This window comes from Hetaerina americana, unplaced genomic scaffold (assembly GCF_022747635.1).
Source record: "Hetaerina americana unplaced genomic scaffold, ioHetAmer1.1.p SCAF_27, whole genome shotgun sequence".
Taxonomy (NCBI): domain Eukaryota; kingdom Metazoa; phylum Arthropoda; class Insecta; order Odonata; family Calopterygidae; genus Hetaerina; species Hetaerina americana.
In genome coordinates this window covers 1994207-2015334 of record NW_027286841.1, presented here as the reverse complement: position 1 = coordinate 2015334, position 21128 = coordinate 1994207, and the positions used below count along the sequence as shown (strand labels likewise).

At 41.5% G+C, this 21128-nt stretch overlaps 1 protein-coding gene and 1 non-coding gene across 2 annotated transcripts in view; both read right to left on the bottom strand.

The window, feature by feature from the left end:
• w (eye pigment precursor family transporter white) overlaps window positions 1-21128 on the bottom strand; it is a 167880-nt gene that overhangs the window by 84745 nt on the left and 62007 nt on the right. The gene's annotated exons all lie outside the window — the stretch shown is intronic.
• On the bottom strand, window positions 15377-15449 carry TRNAP-GGG (transfer RNA proline (anticodon GGG)). The gene has a single exon. It is a non-coding gene; the product is annotated as a tRNA-Pro (tRNA).

Sequence of the window (21128 nt, the reverse complement as noted above, 5' to 3'; positions counted from 1 at the left end):
ATGAAAGCTTTGAATTAACTAAATATATCAAGAATATTTTAATTTCTTATTTTTACTCTGTTCTCACACATTCATCTGGCAGTGCCGCTTAAGTTACATTTAACCCGTATTTAACCTCTTTATTTTCCTCGCCAAAACTCTCTTCCCCTGCAATGGATAAATTGGGGGCGTGATTATTATTTGAGATATTCTGCCATCCCATTAGGTTAAAGCGATCGAAATGTTATAAACAATTTATGAAACATCTCGGTAAAAAGCGAGAACGGATGTTAAAAGAAAGCAGAAAGACCCGCCCTTGACCAAAGGGTCAAACAGAGTTCCCCATACGGGCGCAGCGTCACGCGACCCGCAGGGGGAGGAGGTTACGGAGGCTGCCAATGCCTCCTAAAGGGAAAGGGGGTGATTACGAGGCGGGCGGAGCGAGAAGGGAATTCGCGTCACGTAACACCCTTGGACATTCCCGTACGCACGCATTCAAACAGCATACGTTGATGGACTCAGCTCCTGGAAACCCTGAGTTATTTGCGGGGTTTGCGAAAACGCCGAATGGTTTTTGACGGAGGCCAATGTCAGGGAGTGGGTAGCAACGACGGATATCGTGGTCAGTAGCTATTCCTGCCGAAGAAGCAAGGGCAATCTACCGGCTCTCCTTTCCCTGTAGTGACTACAAGATTTATATAATAAGTATCGGGAATAATTTTACCTGATGTGACTGTGCGTCGTGACTCGGTGATGTCTGGGGTCTGACCTTCAACGCGCGCCAAGTACCAATCGTCTGCGAGCGTTCTTTTAGGTTAGATCGAGCATTTAGTGGGCCTTTGTCGAGTGAATCAGCACAAGCGCAAATTGAAGTGAACGATTGTATTGTAGACTGGGGACATCGGGTACGGAGACGTTGGGCATAATTCGCCAAGTGTTCAAGGACAAAAGCATTCCATAAACTGCAGTTTTTAAGTGGTTCAAGCTCTTCAAAGATGGCCTAGGGAGTGTGTAGGACGATCCCCGCGCTGGACGGCCGCCTACGTGAAGAAGCGACGGCAAATTGCAACGTGTGCGTAAAGTGCTGAATTCAGACTGTCAGTTACGTGTGGGTATGATTGCAGATCGTATATTGGCATTGATACGACGACAGTGAACACCATTATTACTGAAAATATGGCAATGCGAAAGATCTGCGCTGAACTCGTTTCGAAGTTCTTTGAGGATAACCAAAAGAGCAGAGCCGTATCTGCTTGCGAGGACCTTCTCAACAACGGTATCGCGACGATTCCCCAATCCCCTTACAGTCCTGAATTGGCACCAGCAGACTATTTTCTGTTCCCATAAGTGAAATTCACCATCCATCATAGGACACCACAATGAGACCCTAAGTGCCGTCAAAGAAGCTTGCACGCCTGTACCCTTAAGGACCTTCCGGAATCCGCCCACCAAGGAGGAGGAGCCTTCGAGTCGTGGGAAATGCGCTTGTAGAAATGAATGCGGCCCCGAGGGCAGAGGCTGATCGTGGATCTCTTTAAGAATGCACGCCATCGCCCTTGCACGACGCGATTGCCCTCTGCGGAGTAAAGCTATCTGTGATCACGGATTCTGCGACCCGGCTCCAGTGATTCGTGCCAGCGTTAGATAGCGCATCACGTTGGCTCCAGTGCTGCCAAATTTGAATAACGCTGATCGAGAGTTCGTTATCCATTGCGTTATTAATGCTCGTATTTGGGATCGAATCACGCGGATCCGTGTGTGCGCCCCGCGTCGCCTTTGTCCGCGAGCCTTCGAAACCAGATTCTGGAGGCGGGAGATCAAATGGACAGCTAAAACAAGAAATGGAGTAAGAAAGAAGGAGAGAGGAGAAGGGAAAGAGGGCATGAAGCACAATGAAGAAGAGAAGAAACAGAGGCACATCGTCTTCCTCCTACTTCCATCCGCCAACATACATACTCCTGCAGGCGGACACTACGGTAACCTCGTCACGTGCTTTTCTACTGAATTTGTCATATCTAAAATACTTATATTCATAACTAATATATCTTACAGTTAACCCAATCCTGATCTCATTTATATAAGTGCAGTTCAGAAAGGCTCAAGCCAACTGAAATTCACAGGCGACTTAGTGGGAAGTGTATCTACGGAGACGGAATAATGAGTGGGTGAAGGCGGAGTGAGGCAGTGGTGCATTCTCAGTTTAAAAATGGCCACAGCACCAATTATTACAACGAGGTCCACCGCAGTGGTCGGACTAGCCTTACGAAAGATTAATTGACGGTGAAATTCAAGGTAAAATTCGTAAGAATCGCCGATTAACGACCACGATTCTCTCGCTGGACGTAGCTTGCAACAGAAATCTTTGAAAGTGACGCAGAATTGCATGCTGGTGTAAACAACTGATTAAAATGTAAGGCGGTAGATGGCTTCAGAGACGAAATTGAAAAGCTAGTCTATCGTAATGATATATGAATTAATTTAAATTGCGACTTTGTAGAAACATAATTTAAGAATTTGCCTTTTAAATGCATATAATAAAACTTTGTCATGTCACTAGGTCCCAACCGGGGAACACATGAGCGATCTTACACTGACCAAGCAGGGAATAGTACATCTGCTCCGTAGTATCAAAGCACACAAGGCACCTGGTCCGGAAGAAATACATGCTAGAATATTAAAGGAATTAGCTGAAGACATTTCCCCATTTTTACATATTGTTTTTCTAAAATCGATAGAAGAAGGCTCAGTGCCTCACGACTGGAAGCTAGCCCATATAACTCCCATCTATAAAGGCGGCGATAGGGATAAACCAACCAATTACCGACCCATTTCTTTAACATCGATCTCTTGTAAAATATTGGAACATATTATTGTCACTAAAATTATGAGATTTCTTGATAGTAGGAAAATACTAATCCACAACCAGCACGGATTTAGGAAAAGCAGATCTTGCGAAACACAACTTGGTCTCTTCATTCACGATATACTTAGATCGAGAGAAAACAACACACAAGTCGATGCAGTATTCCTGGATTTCAAAAAAGCCTTCGACAAAGTCCCACACAATAAATTGTTACATAAACTTAAATACTATAGGATCAACGAGAAAATAATTAATTGGATTAGAGGCTTCTTGTCAAACCGCAAACAAATAGTAGTCATAGATGGGTTGTGCTCAACGGATAGAGATGTAACTTCGGGCGTCCCCCAGGGAAGTGTAATAGGACCTCTTCTGTTTTTAATATACATTAATGACTTAAGCACACACGTTGGTTGCAATCTGAGGTTATTTGCTGACGACACGGTAGTGTACAGGGAAATAAGGAGCCAACTAGATCGCGAGCTACTCTCTAGAGACTTAGACAATATCTCGGAATGGTGCAATAAATGGGGATTAACACTTAATATAGATAAATGCGCAGTTTTGAAATTTTGGAGCAAAGGAAGCGAGGAACAGGATATAAACTACAAAATAGAGGGTTCAGTATTGACTACGGCAAATCAAGTTAAATATTTGGGGGTTGTTCTAACACCACGCCTTTCATGGGGAGCACATATCAGGACAATATGCGGATCAGCTTTAAAGAAACTTGGCTTCATAAAACGGGTGGTGGGGAAATGTAATGAAAAAGTTAGAGAGAGGTGTTATTTTGCTCTAGTTAGACCTCATTTGGAATATGCCGCAAGTATTTGGGATCCGTGGGAGAAAATTTGGCAAAAAGAATTAGATAAAGTCCAGAGAAAATCCGCTAGATTCGTTAAAAATTGTTATGATAAGAACACAAGTGTGACAGATCTCTTAGGGGATTAAGCTGGGAACCACTTGAAGTGCGGAGAGAAAAAGCGAGGCTTAGACTTTTAGAAAGGTTCAGAACAAACGAGTTTAACTATGACACTGAAGGAATTATAATGGCCCCACACTACTTAGGTAGATCAGACCACAAAGATAAACTAAGGGAGATAGATTCCAGGACAGATAGGTACAAATACTCATTCTTTCCCCGAACAATCAGACATCATAATAGTAAGAAACCGAAGTCACTTTAGAAATATTGAAAACATTGAATTTACAAGTCGGAGCAAAATTAAATTCTGCAAAGCTGTTAGGTATACTTTCAGGTGCATGTGTATGTAAGATGTAGATTGAGTGTTTGCATGTGTGTGGGGTGTAAGTGTTCATACATGAATGTATGCCATGTTTTTTTTGGATATATGATTTTGTGGTTATTGCATGCGGTTTTTTTTCTTTTTCTTTTCCAAATTACGGGTGGTGTCCTAACACCCCCCGCCACACGCCCTTGCGGCGGCTTGCGGGGTATTAAGTAGATGTAGATGTAGGTCATATTTTACTTCAAAATGTGTTACTTTCCAGATCACCATCGTACATAATTTTGGGGGCATTTTAGAAGGGTACCACGGAGATATATATTGGAAATAATGTTATTTTCATGGAAGCCGCGTTTTCAGCTTAGCTCAAGAAAAAACTTTGAATTTAGACTGGAGGAAAAATTATGCAAGGGAAAAATGTATGTCTGGCCGAAAGAAATCAAACCAGTTTGATGTGCAGGACCTTTCCCAAGGGCTTCAAGCTCTCTTCAGAGAAGGGATAGGCTTCGAATCGTCTGACGAGATCGGATCAGCTGGCAATTAGCAAACGCTCAAGTTGTTATACCGAGATAGGTAGATGCGAAGGAAAAAAAAATCGCAGCACACCACCCGCAAACGGCCGCCGCGCAAAATATCGACCGCGAGAGCTCTTCAACTTTCTCACGTTCGGAAGTGACGAAACGGCAGAGAAAAAAATACTATATCGTATTGAATTCTGATATGTCCTGTAGGTTGGGCATGCAAACCGCAAGTGTGGACCGCACAACATATAGGATAGATGCCCCGCACAATACGACGCAATCGACCTCTATCCAATTGACCCGCGGATCGTCGGGGGACGAACCTAAATCTGATCGATGGAGGGACTAAAACAAACAAAGGGTGATGGTTCTGAAAATTCCGACACCACCCAAATGTTTGCGCTCACGCCGAAAAAAATTGAAGGGATATCGTAATGATGACAAGGCGTTAACAAAATGGAAGCATCGAAAGCTACTCTGCCCAGGAGGAAATCATTATTTTTTATATTACGCGATCAACGACGATAGCATCCACGTTAGAAAATTCTTCTCGCCTGTGCATAGTTACGCCATGACTGATACGAGGGTTGCTATATATATTTTGAGCCTTGCTAGCACTTAATGCTATAGACGCCATCTGACGCTTCCATCTGAATGTTTGACCCTTTTAACGCTAACTTTCTCCAGAACATTTTGCCGTTTGATCATAACTTGTGTTGTTTACATTGACTCGAAAATTTTGTCTCAGCGAAACAAAACTCGGGAACACTTTCGTGCGATGATTTTTTTGCGACTTTCGTCGTGGATTATCAAGACAGGAGTGCATCGATCAATTTACTTCCACTCTTGGCGATGAAAAAAACAAACAATTAAAAATATGTTAAAAATGAAATATTAAAGCCATTTTCAACAATAAACTACTGTCTTATGATTATTAGGCTGAAAATATAAATAGTAATCCTCGTATCTTAAAAAAATGCGGTAATTACTTAATCCATGAATGAAAAAAACGCAAAAGTATTTAAGTCCAAGTACCTGCCAACCACCGAATGCCAACATTAATAAGATTTTCTTCTTTCCCATCAAATTCTAAGCTCATCTGTAAGTAACCACAGGCTTTTAGAAATGATAGTCAATTGGAATAATGAATTATTCTTCATCGGATTTCCGAGTTCCAGCTGCTCTTTCCCGATTCAATGACAGAATCCTGCGATCAGCGCGGTATCAAGCCATTGCCGACCCCTCCCTGTGGCACGGGCACAATCTATGATAGCTAATGCGAGACCGTACCTCAAATGGTGATCGACAAGGCTACTACTCGGTGATAAATGACACCAAAAGGACTCGTATTACGACCAAGAGGCACGCGTCCCTAGATTATCATTTTCATCCTCCAAATTTCGTTTGTACGGAAAAACTAAAAACACGCTAAGAGCATTTTTGGGCGATCGTATTCCAGACTGAAATTGATTCAGGAGACGATGAAAACTGAAATAAACGCAGTTGACTGTTTAGTGAATCCGTGCTAACAGACGACAAAGATCCATCTGAAATTATTATAAATGGCACTGCCATATATCCCCAATACAATACATGAAATGAATTGGCATTTTTGAAAAACAACCAATCTAATATTTAAATCGCTACTTCCCGAGGCCGTGATTGGTGCACGGGAGGGTGGCTGAGGGGCAGCACCCCACTAGAGATATCCGTGATCCTGAGGATAAAGCACGTTCAGCAGACGACCTTAACGCCAGTGCGACACATGGCAATTAGGATTGAACTTTTGGAAAAACAGCAATTCCTACCCGAAAACAAACTGCATTGGGAACACCGAAATGGAATGTGTAGACTCGATTAAATACTTATTCGCAATCCTCACTCACGACTTCTCCTGGGTAAAAAATATGCGGGGAATATGTGGACAAGCTAGCAAAAAAATTAGGATATATTGGAAGAGTACTGGGTACACGCGATGGAAAGGTCAAAGAAGAGAAGTCATCTTTCGCTCATTAGGCGTCATTTAGTTCTGCAGGTATATGGGATATAAACCCAAATTTTCGACAGCGCGCACCCATCACTCTCTCAGGTGTTCCGCCTTCCATTGCTCTCACAAATAGTTCGCGAGGAAAAAGAATACTTGAATCTATCAGTTCGACCGTCCAACTCTCTAATTTTGTGACAATTGTCGGCCCAGCCAATGTAAATGGGGGTATAATTATATCTCCAATTTCGGATGCGGGATTTTAATGATTGGTATTAAAATAAATAGCATATATTTTAATTATTTATTTGTACGCATCCATTAATTTATGCTTACGGAAATAATAACAATGGAACCCAAGGATATATCGCAGAAATGCTGCCCAAAACATACTATATGTGTAGTTACCGATACTCAAAAAGCTATTAATGGTGAAGTTGTGAAGAGCAATTAACTTTTCGGTTCGCTTTATCATTTGCTATAATATTCAGTACTTGACAAGTGCAATCGCTATAATAGCGTCGTGCAATATAGGAGGTTCTCTCTACGGAAAGCAGTGTTCGGGAGATAAAAGAATCATGGAGGATTATTTCTTCTGTTTGACGCACGCACAATGGTGTCTCAAGACGCTCCCCAAACCCCTGCGCAAACAATCGGGAGCATGGATCAAGTTCTTGATCAGAATAAAACCCCGCAGTGTGAAGGAGATGAGGACCCGAAACATGCACTTCGTCAACTTGCTCCTGGATATGTCTCAAGGGACTCTGAAGGGAATGTACCTCAGTAGTCCTCCGAAAGCACACGAGCCGCTCCCCCCCAGCACAGACCGTTCCCCGCTTCAACTGGGAGGAGCAGCCGGTAGAAGAAATTCAACCCACAGAGGAAAATGCCATCCAGATTCCTGACTGGGTAACGAGACTCATTGATGGAGGCAAGCCAGCACCCGCAGACCATCCAAAGGACCCCCAAGTGAGTCACACCTCTGAAGATGGGAGAGACTACGTTGCCACCAGAGCTCTCTCCCCGGGCGGCCGGGTGCATACGGCTTCGTGTGCATGTCAGGAGGTGCCGGTGACGACTTGCGAAGAGGGGGTCCCCCAAAAATTCACGAACGAGGTGTAGAGGGCGTGGGAATCAATGCGGCGAGTCGAAAAACATACCGTGGTGACCCAAACCCTATTCACTGGCAACAAGCAAGGGCTGGAGCAACACATCATCAATGCATTCCCACAATCGCACCTCAACACATGAGGAGAGACCAATCCACTGAGGTATAGCAGGTTACATTTAAATGAATTTATAGTCATTTTAATATTGCCATTACATGTGTACTAACACCCATTGTTTTCGCCTCGACAATTTTCTTCACTGTACGTTAATATATCATTCACTTCATCATAAAGTTCATGCCATTTATATTCAAGATATATCCATTCATTACTAATGAGAATAGCATTATGGTAGATAACAGTTTTCAAAATAGTCACCACTTCAAAAATTGCTTTTTCATTTCTATTACCAGTATAGCATTAATTTTCAAATGAAGGATATGTTCTAAGCATAGAATTCTTCGAGTCTTTAATTAGTTGAGGAATTATTGGACGTGCAAAGGAAGGACAGGCTGATTCCAATTATGAGCTCAACCAGAAACTAGCTCGTGTGAGAGAGAATGCTAACCAAGATTTGAGCCGGGCTCAAAAGAAGTATCAATTTGCATAGTGGTCATATGAAATGGGGATGAGAGCACGGGAACAGGCAATTGACGAGAAGGAGAGAGCATTGGTAAGAAATGTCAATGCCCTTTTGAACTAGCTGGATGAACTGGAACGCCGAAATGTGTACCTTTTAGATTTTATTGAGAAGGGATTGCTCGAATTGTATGAGACTAGAGGATATGTGAGGGAAATTCAGTTATTTCGCGCAAGAGAATTGAAAGACCTTGAAGATGAACTGCGCATGAAGCAGTTGCATCTGGCTGATTTGACAAAATACTACGAAGAGAATTACCAGGGTCCTGCTGAATTCACCGGCAATTATGCTTATGAACAGTAATTCTAATTATTGATTAATCATGTAAATAAAATATTTTATTTATTCTTATCGATATGCATGGTGTGTTATCATTAAATGTTAGTTAATAAGAGATGTCCCGATGAATTTCAATAAAGAATTGTTTCAAAATAAAATCATTTGCATTTCCACTTTTCTGATGGAGTTAGTCCAATTAAAATCTAAAGAAACACACTTTAATAACCTGCAAGCCACCGCTTGGATGTGTGGCAGGGGGTGAATACACTGCATACTAATTTTGAGCCAAATGTGACTCTACTGTGGTCGGAAAATGCTATTCTGGACCCTTATCGTTCCGGGTCCTGAAGATGTGACACAGCAACAAAGCGTAGGTCAAAATAAAAGTACTCTTTGTGGAAAAGCAAACCGTCATCCTTCACCAAGGAAGGATTAGGTCGGAAATGCGCTTAATTCCTCAAGGCAGACATTTCGAGCACGGTTCACGACCGTGCTTTCGATTCACCGAGTAAGCAAATCGAAAAAGAGTTATACCACGTTCAAAGAAGATGATCCCGACGCAAACCGTTAGAAACAGGATACGGAGGAAAGATGAGATAAGGGATTGGAAGAATACAAACACAGTGTTATGCACAACACAAGGGCGCACGGCGGAGGGCGTTAGGATGCCAAAATTAGAGAGTATTTTGTGGGAATCTGCGTAACCTTGTATACCCCTATTTTTGACAGCGCATAACTATTACTGTCTTAGGTGCTCCCTTTTTAATTGCTGGGGATCGAGATGGTGCGATGGCTATCTTACTGGCTTCCCACCCAGAGGGCCCGGATTCAAATCCCGGCGGTATTGAATATTTTTCAGATGTATCTTGATCCCTACTTGAGGTGCTTTGTGGAGGGCACTTTGAGTGAGTACGCCGTCCGTCGGATGGGACGTTAAGGCGAGGACCCTTTGGCGCTTTCGTAAAGAGTAGGCTAATGCCGACGCCGGGTTTCTCTCCACCCTTCATCCTTTCCTATCCATCCCCTATGGCGCAAATGACCTCAGCTTTCGGTCGCCTCCCCTTAATACTACTACTACTACACTTTAATTGCTGTCGCGAATGGTTCGCGGGAAAAACCAATGCTTGACTCTATCAGTTTGACAATCTAATTCTCTAATTATGTGGCGATTATCGGCCCCCCAATTTAATTAGGGGGTCTAATTAGCATGTCTCCAAAATCGGATGTAAAGCCACACACTTTATTTCTTACTAATAAGTTTAATCTTACCCTGAGTCTTCTCATATCTATAAGTTCCCGCCCCAGATTCTGTATCAAATGCGTGACACTTTGTGGCCTTTGGTACGACTTTTTCACCAACCTAGAGGCTTTTCTCTGTACCCTATTCAATTCTGTAATTAATATTTTTTGAAAAGGATCCCTAAACGCTCGCCGTTTACTCAATGCGAGGTCTTAATAAAGATAAATAGCACCTTTCCTTAACTTTTTCGTCGCTACACCTTCCAACTATACATTTGACGAATGCCAGCTTTTTTAGCGCCCCTCAACATACAGTGCGTATAAGTTTACCCCAACAAAGATCCGATGCAATGGTGAAGTATTTTACTTCATTCACGACAATCATTCGAACAACCCGGATTGCATAAGTTGGTAAGCTTTGGTCGTGTTTTCCGTTGCTTAAGAAATGTATTACGGCTTGCGGGGTATTATGTAGATGTAGATGTATTTTAGCGACCTATTCTCCCGCTCAGTCATTCACTCTCCTCCTTTATTATCCTTTAAGTACTTTCAACTTCATGAGTCTCCATGTTATGCACCCTTGAAAGTCGCTCTCTCTCACTCCGACCAACACACCCTCTTGCCCCTCCCCCCCATGCCCACTCAGTCCAACCCACTCGTATCCAACCGAAGAAAAGCCAATGCGGCCAGCGCATTACTTTCGCCTTGTAGATTTGCTTCTCATGACCAAACACAGCAATCCTAATTGGCGGTGCCATGTGACATCAATGTAGTGTATTTAAACTTTTTCTTTGTGTCTCTGCCAATTGAAATAGAGGAATGGCCTCCAAATATTCCCTCTCCTCTTACTGTTAATTCTTAAATGTGTAGTTTTCTTGGAAATCTATTTTCTATTGGGGTAAAATGGATTCCGTGTTTGTAGGGAATCGACCGATTTGGGGAAATGGGGTTTCTGCGTAGAACGCACTTGCAGGGGTCAAAAGCCACCGCGAAAGCGCATCTAGGCGACGTTTAATAGATTATTCCGTGCAAAATATGGGAAATGGTGAGGATAGTAAGAAAATTTAATTCGTCGGAATACTGGTTCAAGACCCAGTTCAATTACTCAATTATTTCATAGTTGGATAGGAAAATATAATCATGCTTATATCAGTTTCATTAAAATGGTTCTCAGTTCACCCCAGCTCCTTATGTTGCAAATCATTTGTTTGGGGCAGTGACCTTGTCACACAAGGAATAAATACCGACAGGGTCACTTTCGGTATATATACGACTCGCACCCCCATCGTACTACGGTAAGAGACATCATTATAATAAAATTAGAGAAATGAAGTATAGAACAGATGGATTTAAGATGTCATTTTTTTCCACAAATGATATGGGAGCAGAACAACATTTTCCGACCGCAGTAGGGGTCAATTTGGGTCAAAATTAGTCTGGTGTGTATTCACCCCCTGCCACACACTCTAGTGGTGGCTCGCAGGGTAGATAAATAAATAAAAATACGCTAAATAAATAAAACAAGTATCATATGCGGCGTCGCTGCTGTGACGGACTCGATTTCCCAGTTCTCGCTCCTGAGCATCGTCAATTCATTCCTGCACGCTGCGTTTACCGCTACGGCAGAGCTTCCTCCCTCGTGGAAGCCATTCACGAGTGAATCACATAAAATATAATATGGAGGGAAAAAGAGCCCGGAGAAGTAGATTTTGGCGATTCTGAGGTGCGTGCGAATTTGATAATGTATTCGTGAAGAAAATAATGGTGTCTGAATTGAAGAATGGCGCACTTCCCTTCCTCAGCTGTTTCCAAATTTAGGTTATGTCTGTAATTACTGATTCCCGGCCTCACCTAATCCATCATTGACTTCACTATGGCGTTTATTGCGAGGCTGTCTCATTTGGAGTCGTTTTTTATGATTACATGTCACGGTTATGAGGATATTTCATGGTTATCAAATTTTCCGACGCAGTATTTTAGCCATTGAAAATGGTTTTGCATATTTTTCAGTGATGCTGGAGGGTCAGTTTTTCCTCGAGGACTTGGGAGGGCTCCGACCGCCTCCAAGTCATATTTCGGGGTCACTTGTATAATACTTGAATATACTTGTATATAATACTTGTATATAATACTTGAATATACTTGTATATTCAAGTATTATACATGGCGAATATACTTGTATCTTCGCCATGTTTGGCGAATCATGATTGAATCCCGAAGTCATCCGTTGATGGCTATGGATGCTATTTTATTGGATTCATTTCCGCGGACACCCACCCAAAGCTCGATTAAAAAACAGGTAATATACCAAAGATATGATTTACCCACTCAAATGAAAGTTGTCGAGGGCGTAGTTAAAATATAGCCCAATGTGCATTTTGATATGAGTCATGATTGATGTTGCTTTCATGAAGCTGTAGCCTTGACAATAAACATTTCAGGAACCTTTCATTCCTCGCGAGAAAATGTATTGCCAAAGATTAATTACCATTTCATAGCAAATAAGGGAATCGGCACTAACGCTTCAACACTTTGCGTCACTTTCAACAGTCTGAAGGCAGCCAACCTTCTTGGAATGCGGAAAGCATCCTCGCGATCCCTCGGCCTTGATTAAGACTAAAGCTTTAAGGTCAGCGAAAATTCATCCACTCTTCTCCGGTACCTTATATAAGAGAGCGCGTTGGCGGGTCACGGCGGACCTTGGAGAAGTGGAGGCCGACGCCGGAGTATCCTGCAGGACGCGTGCGCGGGAACGTGTGATGGGTCGTCGTCGCGATTGGCTCAAAGTTCGAGTCTGCCGCGCGTTTTAGTCTGGCAACCGACGTTCGCCGTATCCTCGCTCAACTCCGCACTTAAACGTTTGCGGTTTTAATGCGACGGATTTGGCGGAATGGTTATCTCGACTGTTCCAAAAAGGCTGGCCCACTTCAGAGAAGGTCCTGAACCCGAGATCCTGAGGTTTCCCTTGACTTTTCTAACCAGGTATTCAATTCCGATTCCGGAAATAAATACTCTTGTCAATCATGGGCCGCAAAACTCGAAGTTCAGTTCCAGGCCGTTGACATTTTTTTGGTAGATGAACCTTTCAAATGTGTCGCTTGACAGTCTCCTACCACTCAGGTGACGCATTGAATCATTATTGAGCAGTAGTATAACGGGTGAAGGCGTTTTTCTCTTGGACCCAGGCACTATTTCAATTCGAAGCTCACAACTAATGAGGCACGAAGTATCCTCAAACCCAAGGCTACGAATTACAGTTGTCCATACCTTACGATACGCACATCGTCTTCCTTGCTTAAGTTGATAAAAATCCCTATTCGTGTCCTCCCCATACCTTGCCTGCCCGACATTCCCCCTCTAATATACATCTGCACAATACACCCCGCAAGCCACCGCAAGGGCGTGTGGCGGGGAATGTCACGTAGGTCATTCCATGTACAATCCCAATCCAAATTGTACAATCCATGTACAATCCCAATCAGGTCGCCCCGACACAAATATTAGTTTGGCCATGCACTCGAAAAGTGTTAATCACGCGCAAGAAAGCACTTACATGCAACAATATTCAATAACCAGGATGTGTATTCAAATCATGCCGTAGAATTGTTAAAAAAGATTGGTGTATAAAATGAAAAATATAGCATGCAAGATATGGACAAAATAGATGAACTGCCAATTCTAATTATCTCCCACGCGATTGATGTCATATATATTTGGATCTCTAATGGCACGAGGAAAAAAAACACATTTTAAATCTCTCCGTTTAACTACCTATCTCCCTGATTTTACGAACGTGATCTGATCTCACATAGTAAGTCGGGGCCTGTAATATGTCCTCAACGTCGTCAGATATGTAACCTGCCTCAAATTTACGCAGTATCAGCGCCTAAAAAATACGGCATGAAAATTAATAACGAAGGATTTTATTCTTGGTTTACAAAACGCCCGAGGATAAGTTTACAAATTTTGATCAATGGTCTCAATTGCGTTGACTTCTTAATCATATTAATTCAAGCCCTGAACCTGCTATATTGAATAAAAGGTATCTATAGTCCTTAATCATTTCAATGCTGTCCCGCCTAACCACTAACAAAGTCTTCAATATTAAATTAAATATATATAACACGTTTAATTTTTTGATTAAGTTGTCTTTTGAAAATTTTCCAATGAATTTTTTTCCACAAGAAAAGAGCTTTTGTAATATTTTTTTATATTTTCCTTGGGGCTTCAATTGACTTTGACTTCCCTGAAACCAAAATCATTGCCTATTAGTTGAATTTTATTGCTATATTGATCCTTGTAGATGAGTAACGGTATCCGATTTGACATTTAAAGGCAATCGTAACACGGCATGAGTCGAATAAGAGCGACAACATTAAAAAATTATAATAAAACACTAAGTAATAATACGTTACTCACATTCCTAAATAAGTACATTCACCAACAATTTCGTAAAATTCTCTTAAATTTTATGAATCATAAGTATCTTTATAATTTAATGAATGATAAAGTATCTTTACGATTTTATAAATCATAAAATATTTTTACTCTCAAAAAAAAACTATTTTTATCAATTATTTGGACTTTGAGAAAAACCGGCATGTGGGTTTGAGCAGCAGTGCACTCATGTGACAACTTCGTTTGCATTAAATTTTACTCTTGGATATAGAAATTTGATATAAAATTACATAGCATGCAATTTGACTTGAATAAGCGCTTCAGACTCTTAAACTTGAAAGGAGAACACCTTCTTCGAGCGATACCGTGCATTTCAGCTAATTGCATGTCACACAGTTAAAATAGCAAAATATTATATCTTTGCCCCCTCTCTGTGTAGGGTTCAAGGGTTAGTCTTGGGCGCTCTGTGATTGGCCACAGGGTCCCCTCCACCGTGATTGATCGTTTTGAGGAGAACCCGTTTCCATGTCATGCAGAGCGTATTGCCATGTTCTCAGCGGAAGCTTTGAGGAGTCTTCTATCTCCTCCCTTATCAGCCGAGGAAGGTGATTATTTTCCCTTGCAATGATCTTGCATTCCTCGAGGTTGACATTGAGTCAGGGTTGCCGACCAGGCATTCTCTGCGACGGCGGGAATGCTTCTTTTCCTTGCCCTTCGGTAGTCATGTAAACTACAGTTGAAGGATTCCAAGAAACTGCGGGAGATGCCTTAAAAGTAACCTTTAACGGAGTCATCCGCTAATTGTGTATTACAATTCAACAATTTTAGAGTGTAAAATTCATTCGACTTGACTGGGATTCGAACCCGGATCCCTATTTGACCAGCTGAGTGCTATGCTATGTTAAGCTATCGAGGCGTTGTCTTACACTCTGAAATTTTGGGGGCTTTAAAGAAACAAGATGCTGTGACGAAATATCGTACATACAGTGTCACCGCCATTCGTAGTCGTGCGCGACGCGCCACTGTCCACGAGGTTAAAGCCAAGTGTTAAACACGTGGGCTGTTTTTATCTCAGACAAATTCCAAAAAACTGCGGAAAAAATTTCAGAGTTTAAGAGGACGCCTCTACCGGGATTCGAACCCGGATCCCTCGATGCCCAGCCGAGTGCTTTAGCCAATTAAGCCATCGAGGCGTCCTCTTAAACTCTGTTCTATGTCGCTAAAACCGTATTGCTGCCCTAATTTTAAACAAAAGGCTTCAAAACTAATTATCTCAGTTTTAATCCTATATACTGATATGTGCATACGCTATATAAATGAATAATCCTGGCAGAGAGTTTGCATATATGTATAAGGTTAAGGTTAATAACTCCTTTTATACAAGATAAAACTGTTCAACTGCAATTATAATTACGATATAACAATTTCAGAATGTAAAAATCATTCACCTTGACCGGAATTCGAACCGGGATCCCTCGATGTCCGGCCGAGTGCTTTGGCTAGTTAACCTACCAATGTGTCCTTTTACCCTCAGAGATTTTGAGGATCTTTAAAGGAACAAGATATTGCGACGAAGTACCGTGCACACAATGTCACAGGCATTCTCAGTCGTGCGCGACGCCCCACAGTCCACGAGGTCAAAGCCAACTAAAACACTTAGGCTGTTTATACCTTGACGAATTGTAAGGAACTGTGGGGGATGCCGCGACAGTAACTTTTTAACGGAATGTAAGAGAAAGTCTTGGTAGCTTCACTGGCTATCGCACTCTGCCGGACATAGAGGGATCCGGGTTCGAGTCCGGGCCAAGGCGAATGATATTTACACTCTAAAATTGTTGTATTTTAAACCTTTTGGTTGATTACTGTGGTGTGTTAATTGAAATAAATAACAGGATTAAATGTTTCCTATAAATTTTAAACATTATAATTCTCCTATTTGTAAAAAGTTAATTTAAAAAAAATAAATTGCCCATTTCCCCGATTCTGAGAGAGATTTCATCCTTAAACTTTGCAATGAATATTTCTCTTGCTCCTGGCTTTCGTTCGTTGCGGAAGGGATACAATCTAATTTAAACCTGGACTTAGATCTTCTGGTTTGACATTATCTATGTATTTGTTTGATCCTTGATATCTGTGTGTATGCCCAAAGTTTAAGGGCGTTGGAGAGATAACGATATGTGTACCCGAGTAAAAATCAACCCGAATGTTGTTTTTGAGTAGGGCTCTGCCCCGTGAGTAGTTTCTGGGGCTGGTGAAATTGACAGACGGGGGGAGTCAAGGAGTTCCAATTCTTTCACTCTCTACAGTTAGCAGTTTGAAATGTTGTTGCGGTAGAGATATTAACGCGCTGCTTAATTTTTAATGTGTTTTTCGAAACTATCGCGTGGGTTCAAACCTGATCATCACCATCCATTTGGTGGCCAGGCGCTTTACACACAAGACTGCCGCCGCCATTTTACAATATTGCAGGAAAGGTATAGTTTTGTCCACTGTTCTAAGGTACCATCATAGTTATTTATTTGATTTCTCAAGGACTTTCGCATTCGAACACTTGTAGTCAAAATAATTAAGCTTCGAAGTAATTCATGGATTGCTCGTGTCAATTTCGTACCAGGACATGTTTTTCAAAAACTATTCGAGATATCTTAAGAAGTGTCTTTTTCAAAAGGTCGATCATTTCGCAAATCTGTGAAATAAGGGTTAACTTCAAAAACATAAAACGATCTTGTTCCCCTAATGAATTAGCGTTTCAAACTTTATTTCGTCATCAGAATATTCTGTTTAAAAATGCTACCTTTGGAGAGAAGCCTTCATTATTTCCCAAGAAATGAAAATTCGATATAAACTCTTAAACAAGGGGTATGTTATGGTCATAAATTTACTGAAGTTGGTAATTTAAAAAATGCGAGCATGAATATTGACATTTTTATAACTTAGTAATTACATGACCAATGTAATCCAAAGACGTATTTAAAACGAATGCGTGTAATCTGCTCCGCAATACGCGTACCCAGAGGACTAGGTGCACCAGATACTGAAAATACCGCCATTATTCATTTCATTGATCTGAATATCAAATTCGGTTCAATAAGAAAGACAAAATATGGATATCAATGAATTAATTGTTCTCGTCAGCGAATTATTTAAATGCTGATATTGTTAAAAAATATCTCAACTGATGAAAGCTAGTCAGTCTTACCGCTTTCTGCAGAGCTGTTTGTGTTTGATCTTCAATAATTAATCATTCCAAGCTATAGATATGAGATTTTTTTACTGAACTTTTTTATGATGTGAAAGGTGTCACAGATACATCATCCAAATGTATTTCATTTATTGCGATAAATTTGTGCAATTATTATTTTCTTGCATCTTTTATTTCGTATTCGGTACCGCTGTCTATTATACATGCGATATATTTTTAGTTTTATTGCTATTATTCCCGCATGAAACCTGGTTGACGTCGGCAATTAACCAATGACGAAGACCCATGATGAACGCGGAGCACAATATCGTCGAGATGTGCAAAATTAAAATACCTGCGTGGCGTAGCGCGAACTCCAAATAATATATATTATATCGATATCCACACCTCCATATCGCTGACATCACCAATGGAGTGGAATAAATTTTCCCTTGCCTGGGCACAGCGGGGGGCGATTGGGGGGGGGATAACGTCCTCATCCACTCCCCTTCTCCCCCTTGGACTGGCCGAACGGCGTCAACCAACGGAAAACGCGTTCGGAAGAACGACATTCCTTCGGACGAAGACTAGCTGAGGCGGAGAGGGAAGGGTTATCGGATACGGCGTCTATTCAACACCCTCTGCCCACCCCTCTCTCCCTCCCTAATCCTCAACCCACCTCCAGCATACCTTCCAGCCCAAAAAGAGTCGCGACTTCTGACTGTCAGAGAGGGCAGCACAGGGGGTAAGACTCCGGGAAATCAACCGGTAGACACTTCGGTTTTGCCACACCCGACATTACCTAGTAAGAACGGTCGATATCGTAAAAATAGCGGAGTATTGAAAGATAAAAAAACCATAAATACAGTAATCAACCCGAAGGTCAGTTTGTTGGGTGATGATAGAGTTCACCCAGTACTAAGCCCTATACGGCGTGTGAAATTCACACATCAAGCAGGGGGTCCAGTTCCTTTCCCTGTGCCAATTATGCGTTCCCAGGAAGATCTGGTACCCGAAAAATACTTGCTTGCTCACATAGCTAGGGTGGAGCTCTAGCTACGAGGTATGTTCAATGAATAACAGGAATCAGAGTAATTTGGAAATAATTTTATTTATTCGCCTAAATCAAAGTTATTCCCTCATTTTATCGTCCCCATTAGATATTTTACACTTATGCTAGTGCATTTTACAATCCTCGACACACTTCTTGAACTCGATCTTTGGTTTGGCTTTTAGTTCTCTCACCGATGCGTATTTAATCGAATCTACGGGTAGGCTAAAAACTAATGCAGACATGTTTGTTGACCACAAAAAAATGACCTCCAGGAGCACTCCTTTTTGCATGAGGAAGTAATATTCCCCCTCAATACTCATGCGCAGGTCTGAGGTCGTTTCATTCATCCAGAGTATTTCGAGAAGCGGAAGTAGCGGAGAAAGCAGCGTGCTTTTACCGAATTTTCAACTGGTAAAAAAGTGACTCCTAATGAGATTTATCGTCATTTAAAGGCTGTTTATGGTGATGGTGCCTTACTGTAAATCGATGGCTAGTTAAAATTCCCGGTTGCGAGCTTGGAAAAGCCATAACTGTTGATGAAACACGCAGCGGACGTCCGACCACTACCACGGACGATGAACATCGCAAACTCGTGGAGGATTTGTTTCAAAATGGCTGGCGAATCACTCAAAAGCGTATCGTAAACTATAATGGAATATTCAAGGAATGCAACACCAATGATCTGGCAACAATACAACGCTCGTCCACACACCTGGACACCAACTGGAGAGACTCTGTGAAACTTGAAATTTGAACCAACTCCACACCCTCCGTATTCCCCCGATCTTGCGCCTGGCGATTTTTATTTTTTCCTCAATTCAAGAGACACCTCAAGGGTAATCATTACACCTCGGACGATGAGATGAGGTGAAGGTAGCTGTCTAGTCCTGGATTCGAGAAAGGTTGGAAGAGTTTTTCAGTGACGGAATGAAAAAACTTGTTACACGTTGGGATTAATGTATTAGCCTTAACGGGGACTATGTTGAAAAATAATTATATGATTTTGAAACTTAAGAATTGTACTTAAATGAACTATTTCCCTGATCTTTCAATTTGATTTTGTTCGCGCTCTACAAGCACAGTACCCTTGTACCTCAAGTCACCCTGGAGATAAGGGTTTAAAGGCTGCGCGTCATTTGAATTGTGATTGGAGCAATCGTTAATGTGTGTGGCCACGTGTGATCTTGCGCACTGTCTACGTTACACTACTTGTGACTGATAACGTTAACTCATGGGAAAAAGTCTCCTTTCGTCACATTAGAATAAAAGAAAAAAGTTATTGAACATCGGTCAAAGTTAAAAAATAATAGCTTCCTGTACTTTCCATTTGCTGACTTCTGGGATGAAGTCCTCTAGTAAATATTAGACATCTAAGTTTTCTCGAGAAGTCCATCACGTTTTGCAAACCCCATTATAGTCTGGGAGACAATGCCATGCGTTCAAGATCAATGAGACAGATTTCAAAACGGATCCATTTAAGATGTTTGCTGGAGAATAATAAGGGAAAGACACGAATGCTACCCAAATCAACAATGGAATAAATAGAAACCACTTTCTTTATCTTGTTTAATATTTTATGCATTTTTGAAGAGAGCTAATTTGCTTCCTAGTTTGAATTGTATCTTTTCAATTGTAGTAATGGTCTATTCTGCAATTATTTGATACCTCCATGTAATTTTTCACTGTCACAAATGACAGTAACGTGTTGAAACGGTCAGTCATTTATGCGCGATAGGTAATCAAAACTCTTATCCTGCTGTGCATGCAGATAATAATTACCGTTTAAGCAACGCTTAAAAGATCTGTTACATTCTTGGTGTGGAATTTCCCCCTGCCGAGCACCCCAAACCAGTGACCGAAGATGTAATTCTATTGACCTGCACTATGTTTATAATTGCCGGATCATAGCCTTAGTATAAGCCTGGAAAATATGTCGTGAAGTTAACATTTATTAAATAGACAAAGGAGAAGGTTTATCAGCTTCATTCATGGCTACAATCGTCCGAATCAAACTCCTACCTCGCCCATGACCAAATCCGTGAGCCAAACTTGGAAAACATTTTCAATTCGTATACATCGGGTGATATGAGTTCACGAATGTGTTGACCGTACGCTAACATTCTAGTTTGTATCGTTTGTTTTACTTATGAGAGCGTGCTAGCGGTGAGTTATCATCGAACGTTGATTGACGGGCGACTGGTTGTTTTTTTGACGGCATGGGAGTAGCGCTACCTAAGGCCAATGGAGTAAATTTTGATGCGCAAATCAGTTTCAACTGTTCATTATTGTTGGAAGTTCGATCATGATATACACGGTTCGTACAAAAATTTTTAGTTACAATTTTCTTCCTGACGGGTACGTTGGGAATTCAGTTAAGGTCGTTTTAGTGTGCGCATGATCGCATATCATATTATTGGCACTGTTATAAGATGAAAAAGCACACACCATTATTATGGATAATTTGACGATGCAAAAGATATGCACTTAGCTCGTCCCGAAGGCCTTGACGGATGACAAAGGGCAGAGTCGAGTGCCTACTTGCAAAGACCTTCTGCAATGGTATCGCGACGATTCCCCAACACTCTTCCAGCCCCAACTTGGCACCATCAGACTATTTTCTATTTCTATAAAAGTTAA